Genomic DNA, 8650 nt, shown 5'->3' on the forward strand with positions numbered 1-8650 from the left:
TCACCCTACCGCCCTGACCACATCTGAGCCGCACGGAGCCCCTTTGACGACTGAGCCGACTAGGGCTGGCGCGGGAGTCATGCCCCAGGAGCTGAACGGCGGGGCAAAGGCGACGAATCAGAGGTACCGCGGTGCCAGGACAGCGACCAGCAACGTTGCAGGAGGTCGGAGCTGGCCGCGCTTTTCGTTCGTAGATCAGAGAAGAAAGGTTAGGGTCACTGGACCTCTGCCCCGCCTTTTTCTATTCCATGCCCTATGCGTCCACCTCCTCAATCCTACCCCTCTCGCCTCCGCGGCAAACATGACGATTGTGCTTCCTGCTTGCTCGACCAGCTCATGGCAGCATGTGTGACCTCGCCTGCTGCGACAGTGGTCAGGGGTTCCAAACGCACCGCTGCGGATGCCGCCGTTCTGGGTCGCCCCACTGGCCGTTCCTCCATCAATTTAGATCCTGGAGCCGGAGATGCAAAATCCGCGGTCGCCTCCCTTTCTTCCTCAAATCTCTCTATTAATCTCCTGATTGGGTTAGAGTGGACTAAAATAATGCAATGGATGGTGAGACGGCTACTTCACTTCTTTTTCATTATTATATGCACATAATCTTATTATGCCGCCTTAATCTAAGTTTGGCTAAAGATGATTCTTCTATGTTGATTGCCGGGTTTGAAATTTGTGCCCACAAGAAATCTCGAAGCCACCCATTAATCGTAATGGAACTCTGTGCAAAGTTTCCCCCTGTAATATGAGTTATTACCCCTTGATCACTTATAGTACCCCAAACATCCGATCCTGATTTCCTCCGCACAGATGCTCTTACAAGCTTGTTCACTTTCTTTGGGCTAGAAGATGCATGTCTTTCTCAGCTACACCCTTCAAAGAAGTATTGATTCTTCTCCTCCTTGGTCATGTCATGTAGAGGATGCAAAAGGGAGAGAGATGGCTCATGTGGCAAGTGAAACATCTCTGCGAGAAGACACTCTGAAGATTTTCCCAAGATTTTGGCCACTATTCCGAATTATTCTACTATTCCGAAGCCAATGAAAATAAGTAGGACCTCCAAAAATGGTGGGTTTTCTATTGATGCCGTGAATAACATATAGCTTACCTATAGACAAAGAACAAAAACGATAAAAAAGGTGCTATCATCTGGTTCCATTGTTGAAAACAAGTATACCTTCTCATTTCATCTGATTTATTCCTATTGAGGACATAATTGTTACTTTAGGAGTTCCTGATGTGTGACAAATATTGCCTTGGACAAGCCACGACAAGGTTACTTTGATCATTGCAAGATTACAAATGTTCCATCCTATTTGGCCTTTTCTTTGGGAAGCCATCTGTTTCGTTATATGATTCTTCTTCAAGGGCAGATATGTACAGAATAGATGAATGGTCAAAGCAAAATAATTGGATTGAGAAGTTCACCTTACATGTGTTGTGCTGTTTGTATTGTTTTTCCTAACATTTTTTCTTCTTTGTAGATTTTGTAGCGATATCTCATCCTGTTAGACAAAGCACATGGTGTTCACTGAAATGCCTGGAAGATAGAATATAATTGTGTGAGTTAAGTAGATACCTTAGAGATGCTGGTTGAAGTTCTAAGTTAGGAAGAAAATTTCTCTAGATGTTTACTTCCTAAAAATTTCTCATTGCCTTCTCAATTGGATCAGTAAATGGTTATAATTTCCTGTACCAAGTGAGCTGAATACTCACACCTGACAACTTATAGCTTGCAAGACGAGTTCAGTCCGGTCCAGTATATTGATGTATCAGATAAAGAGGCACCCAAGATCAGTAGACATGTCGATTTGGAACAAAGAATAATCACTAAGTTTCTGAATATATGTCCGGTTGGTGCATTAAATTGTGTTCTCTATCCCATCTACTGCCACTGAATTATTTTGTAACTGTGTATTCTTTTCCTTCGCTTAGATCATATGCTTATTTCTACTAAAGGGGGACAGGTGCAGTTCTTACATAATGTTGTTACATTTCAGTAATAAATGTGTCATGATACGTATTTTTGTGATGTGTCATTAAGATAACGGCAGCAGTCTCAGTTTACTAATCAATTGATATTTTATATTTGATCTTCTCCTTCCATATCGTGTGTACTTGGCACTTCCAGAACCGTGTTTCCTATTTTGTACACTCGGTTTTACCTTGCAATCTTATAAAGGGATAATCCTCACAAGAACTAATCTACCAGTGTAACTAGCTTCCTGAACCATAATTTGCATGCACTTTCTATTAGTCGACACAGAAACCTCCTGAACCATATTTTGTATACACTTCGTATTACCTTACATAGTTATGGCAGTTGACTGTTCACTCTGGTTGTTACTTTTTCCTTTTCGCAAGACTAATATTACAAATTTGCTCTCATCATAGGGAAACACAATGGAGAGATGCATACAAGTCAATCATATAGATAAATTTACTGATTAGTTTGTGTGCCAAAAAATTTAAGGATCACTAAAGGTAAAATAGGTTCACATTCGCATCTTACATACACGAGCAGGAGACAATAACTTTTGTCAGGTGCTCACTCTTGATACTGCTTGCATTTTCTGTCTGTTTATATTCATCTTTTGCATGTCATACTAATGGCGACTTAATTTACTTATGGAATATCCTGCATGTTGTATCTGCAATTCTGCAGTTGCCTACAGGTCATTTTAAATTGGAGAATACTCTGTTCACCACTTGCATATACTCTCATGTACGTTAACTTAAATTTGCAGTGAAATAGCTTGCAAAATCTAATATTGGTATACCAATTTTGTGAGGCAAGGCTTTGTTTCTTGGTTCTCAACATTTACAAAGGCATTTCGTTCCAAGGATACAGATAGGATTATAATGCTACTGCGAGTAAATGAGAGGCATCATTGAAAGTTATGGTATATACTGGAGTACTGGACCTGGATGAATTTACATACTCTTAATGTTATTTAAAGATTCTTCGAGTGTTGAAAGCAACTTCATGCTTCATATATCTGTTCAGGTCTGTAACTCATAATCCAGTTTTCTTCCTTATAAGAAATGGACGATGTCACCTATTTATCTTTGTGTTAAATTATGTATCAGATGGCTAATAGCTATCATTTGAGAACGAGTAATAGTAGCCGTTCTAGGTGAACCAAGCTTAGTTTGATTTAATTGTTCATTTGAAGTATTGAATGGATAGTTGGTGGTTAGGGATATTTCAACAAAATATACTATGGTCAAACTAAGATTTTCCTTTTTATTCTTGGCATTGTGATTAATTTCCACTCCACAGGAATGGATGAAGGAGTATGGAGAAGTATATGCCATGAAAAGAGTTTCACATTGTTTGTAGATTATTGTATTTCCTATGGTTTGTCAGAATATAGTAGCTTTGTATACACTTATTTCAACATTTCACATATCAAGGTCTTTGGTGAATGGTCCGATGTTCAAATGATGATCCTCACAGTTGCGTACATTGGAAATAGGGCCAACTAAATTATTCTCTGAAATTTTCTTTTTGTAGCTACGGATGTTGAACATGTCTTTTTTACAAGGGACCCACTTTACTAAACTGCAGGTATATAGAGCGATGCAGATAATGAGTGTGCCAAAGCTGGACCTAGGCCCTGTTGTCACTACCCACTTGCAGCTGGGATGGATCAGAGAGCGCCACCTTGACAATGCACGACAACAGGCCCTATCACCGACACTCTCAGGTGGACACGAAGCACAAGAAACTCACAAGTCTGAACTTCAGTGTGCCAAATTCAGTTTGAGTTTCTGAAAGAGTGATGTTTCTTAGTCTTAACTATGAAATTTAATTTTCTCATTGTTCAACAGAATATACCTGGGTGGGATATTTGGATGATAAGAGTATGCATATACATGTTGTGCAACCATGTTTTCGATTCATTTCCTGGTGGTCTTGGATCTTGAGTACACATGCACATATTGTGCATGCATGTTTTCGATTCATTGCTGGTGGTCTTGAATTACTATAGAAACTTCATGTATAGTTACCCAACTTAGTAAGCGCCACAACAGTAGTCTCCTAGATGTGCCATCAAGTGTTGCAAGATTTGGCATGAATATCTGCTGCCATTTACTTCCTCTTAGCGCTCAGAATTTTTTTTAAGATATCTTCTCTTAGTGGTACTACCATATGTGCTGTGCATTTCCCTTTGCAAATTATCTAGAACAGAAGAGCAGCCTAATGGCACAACAAGAGGTGCCACTGAATTCAGATATGAGAAGAGTGGTGCTACCATATGTGTTGTATGCTTTAATTTGTGGATTATCTCAAAAGGTACATGTACGAACATAGAGCTGTGAAGCAGCCTAATACTGCAATAAGCAGTACCATTGAATTCAGTTATGAAACACGTTCTTGCAGCCCAATTTAGAGGCATATTATTCCTTTGGGGACAGATTTGTTAACACTACCGATGCTTTCTTACATGTATGCAAACAAAGTATCAATTTTTGTGGTTAGAAGATAAGCAATCTTTCCTTCTTTTCAGAATATCTATCTCCTACGGGAAGGAGCAGAGCACGAAAAAAGCTCTGCCATACACGAGCTAATGGCAATTGATGTGTTCAGACCAAAGAAGCGTACCAGGCTTTCGATCCAACCCCTTGAACTCCGCTTTCACCCACGGCTGCAAAAGAAGTCCTGGCCTCCCAGGCAGCTGCCGGCCTCCATCTCCTCGCTTGCGCTCCCGACCACTATCACCAACATCGCGTCGTCAACAGGGATCCCTAGATTCCGACCCTCGGCGGAATCCCTGCTTCTCTCCCTTCCGCCGTCTTCAATGGCGGCGAACACACCTCTGCTACTCCCCGTAGATTCAGCGGCAAGTGAGTAGCACGAGCAGGGCACCGCGCATGCGCACCTCAAAGCATCCTGTGGAGAAGGGAGAAGAGAAACAGGATAGCCTGGCAGCTTGACCCTCTACCACTCAACTCACTCACGTGAACAAGCTGGTCACTGCCACCCTTTTTTTTCAGCGGTTCACTGCCTGTACTCTATTGTTCCGGCCCGACCAGGTTTTCTAAAAAAAACTACCTGCCCATCCCTTTCTGTCTCCAGTCTAACCGGACTGCTCTATCGCCTAGGAAATCTAGCTAGCTAGCTGTTTCCACCATTCTTAATAAAAGGCCAGCTTACCTGTCCCAAGGCCCAAGGGGTAGTTTGGATGTTTGTTCAGAAAATTCTAAAGGAAATTTGCAACTTGAAGTCAGACGTATAAGCCTTTTGACATAGAACGTATGGATTTTTATTTACTCTCTTCCTCTTTTTTGCTTATGATTCTTTTTCTGTTTCTTTTTCATGCACGAAAATAACATTGTAAGAAATCTAGCTAGCTAGCTGATTCCACCTTTATTTTACTAACTACTAGGACATATCCTACACTACAATTAATGGTAGATAACGCAAACACTAAGTAAATATTTCTCAGCAGTATCTCCAAACTCACGAATTCTTGCAATTTACCGTTACAATTAATTGTCACCATCCATCTAATCACTTCTCTTAATGCATTTTCCCCATGAAGCTGCAATAACTATTTCTTCAATTATTTCTCCTCAGCCTCTATCTAATGTACCACATACCAAAGAAAAAATAATAAGATAACGAGACTGAAACTAAGGCGTACTGTTTTTCTTGGTCTGATTTACCGGTCGCATGGTCTAAACCACTCCAACGGACAACCGCATGCAAACAACGACAAAGGCTTCCACTGCTACATCGATTAGCTGAAGTTGCTCTACACATAGGCGGACCCCGCAAACGTTAGCCACACATGCCGCACCATCAACACCACGGGCGCGGCGTGCGCCGCGCCAAACTTCCTAGTTTCGTTTAAGGCCAGTTAGGAAGGAAAAAAGAATCACTCGGTACAACAAAACCAAAGAGATGTTTAAAGTAAACTGTTATTTCTAGGCATAGGTAGAATTATCACTTTGGTACAACAAAACCAAAGAGATCACGAAAATGCATAGAGTAGTACATAGTACATACACTGAGAATGTATCAGCTGCACTATGCACACCAAATACAAGTCCATGACTAGGACACACACTCATGGTATTTGTTTCTTTATCTAGTTTACTATGTACAATTGTACTTGTACTCTAGTTCGAAAATAATGGAAGAGCAGAACTAAAGATTGGTACACATGCCCAAATCTCCTGGGCGGTGCACCAATAATAAACTAGTACTGTCACTATCAAAAAAAAATTACTGGAAGAGATGAGTGGGAGTAGGAATCTCGCGATGTGCTTCCCAAAGTCAACTGAACTGCTAGTTTTTTTAACTGAATCGATTCAGCTCGTGGGATGCATGGGCTCATTCGGAGCTCTTTGACCTAAATAAATGTCCTTACGCAACTTTTAATCATTTTTACTTCTTCGAAAAACTTTTACTCCCTCTCTCACAGTTTATAAGGCACACGCGTACCCCTAGGTTGCAAATTTGATCAAGTTAGCATTAGTTATATGTTATAAAAATTATATCATTAGAAAGTTCAGATGTTCTATTTTCTAATGATATAATTTTTGTATTATATAATTTAAATTATATAGGTTAAATTGATGACCTAGGGGTACGCGCGCGCCTAATAAATTGTGAAGGAGTGAGTAGTCATCTATGAATTGTCCACAGAGTGTGGATTTTGTACACCCAAGCATGGGTGTGGGTGTATCCTGTACCACTCGTTTCTAGTTCAAGATTCGTGCATGAACAGATTACTTGAACATTTCGCTTGAGCTAGCACATTTTTTCTGTCACATCGCTCTATCCTTTTCCGTGGCTTTTCTCCGTGTGACTAGGAGCAACAGTAGCCTCTGTCCTCCTTGTCGGGACCTAGTCCTTCGGTGGAGATGCTCTGCTGTTCATTCCCACTCTCTCTTCACTTTTCTCTCGCTGCTGGAAATGAGTGTAGCTTTTTCTCCCGCCGGCCATCTTCCCCGGCGTAGCGACTGCTCCGTTGTGCCGCTGCCCGCCACCTTGCGCACCGACCTGCAAGTTCAAGAGGAACATTTTTCTAGAGCTTGGAGGGGTCGCCTCGCTCTCGCTGCTGGCAAAATCCACCTTTTTTCCACCGCCCGCCACCTTGCGTGCCCTGGCCGGCCTATCGGTGCCGGCCGGAGATTGCCGCGGCCAGCGCCGCGCGCAGGCGCGACACGGCTGTTGCCTCTTCTTGAAGTTCCGTGACTGACGCCTACAACGGCAGTGATGGCAAGGACGAAGTCCTGCTCCAGCGCTCTGCTCGCTTCTCCAAAACGGAAAGGAACTCAACGAACACAACGGTGTGGAGCCGCACTGCCGCAGCACCGGGACACCGCAACGATTCAAGAATATACAGGGAGGAAGGCAGCGCGAGCCGGCAGATATTTGGGAACAATGCTGCTCCAGAATTTTGGTCCACCATGTAACAGGTGATGGATAAAGCCAGAAATTTGGGAAACAAATGATGCTCCATGTGTACGTTTTACAGGTCAATGAACATAGGATAAACTGGGATTAAGAAAGGTTAGTGTTCATCTGCCTCGACGAAAAAAATGCAGCAACTCCCAAACAGAAAGCACAATCACAAAAATGAAAACTTCGCTTTTCATTCAAGGTAAGAACATTCAGAAGTACAACTTGAAAATACATTGGGACTACAGCGGCAGTCTACACTAGAAGCATCAAATCTGCAAATGGCACTCCACATTGCATACCAGCCTACACAATAAACATCAAAGCTGCTACGGAAGTGGCAGCAAGTGTAATCAGGATTGAGCCTGGAGCTAACCAGCACATGGCAACAAACACCATCATAACCATGCGGAGCTTCCTGAATTTTGAGGCAGATGAGCTAAGTGAGTTGATCTGGTATTGCAGACCCAAAATCTGGGACCGCGACTCACTAGTCTCTACCTGCCGGGCTAGAGCTTGATCCCTCATCTCTGTCTCCCTTCTGCTGAGAGCCTGGTGAAGCTCTTCCCGAACTGCCGCCAGCTCCCGTCCGTGTTCCGCCCGAAGAAATCTTGTTCTGAACTTTACCATCTTCTCGACGAAATCGGCCACGAGATCCCATATCCATGCCTTGCATGATTATGGTTCCTGTGATGATGAAGTAAATGGGGAGGGGGAAATTCTACCAATAGAAAAGGAAGCGAGAGAGAACAAGATCGAAAAACCAATCTCGAAAAAGGGGAAATTGCTTACATTTGTTTCTATTTTTGGGCAGATGTAGTAGTCTCGATGTGGATTCCTCGATCTAAGGGAAGTTTTCTGGCTAAGTGGGACTTTGCAAGCGCATAGCAGCGGGGGCTTCAAGACGTGCTCGGAAGTTTCTTCGTTGAGGCTGCGGTTTTGACTCCATGGACGGCCAGCGCCACCGCCGGAACTGCCGCCGCATCGGCATCCTCCACTGCATCTGCATCCGCCGCAGCCTCCACCACCGGAACCTTCGCCGCCGGAACCGCCGCCACCGGATCGGCATCCTCCACTGCATCTGCATCCGCCGCGGTCTCCGCCGCCGGTGCATCCGCCGCCACAACCGCCGCCAGTGCGCGCGTCGCTGCTGCGCAGGGAAGACTGTGACATGGTGCAGCAATGGAGGAAGCGCGCGAGGAAGGGCGCGCGAGGAAGGAGTGGAGGGAGGACACG

General features: G+C 43.5%; 2 long non-coding RNA genes across 2 annotated transcripts; one reads left to right on the forward strand and one right to left on the reverse strand.

Annotated features, from left to right (window-relative positions):
* Nucleotides 1–1458: 1458 nt before the first annotated feature.
* On the reverse strand, nucleotides 1459–4995 carry LOC124685234. The gene is made up of 2 exons (XR_006997340.1): nucleotides 4607–4995; nucleotides 1459–1537 (listed from the first exon to the last, which is right to left on the reverse strand). It is a non-coding gene; the product is annotated as an uncharacterized LOC124685234 (long non-coding RNA).
* On the forward strand, nucleotides 2087–3903 carry LOC124685235. The gene is made up of 2 exons (XR_006997341.1): nucleotides 2087–3004; nucleotides 3569–3903. It is a non-coding gene; the product is annotated as an uncharacterized LOC124685235 (long non-coding RNA).
* Nucleotides 4996–8650: the final 3655 nt, after the last annotated feature.

This window comes from Lolium rigidum, chromosome 1 (assembly GCF_022539505.1).
Source record: "Lolium rigidum isolate FL_2022 chromosome 1, APGP_CSIRO_Lrig_0.1, whole genome shotgun sequence".
In the NCBI taxonomy this organism is placed as follows: domain Eukaryota; kingdom Viridiplantae; phylum Streptophyta; class Magnoliopsida; order Poales; family Poaceae; genus Lolium; species Lolium rigidum.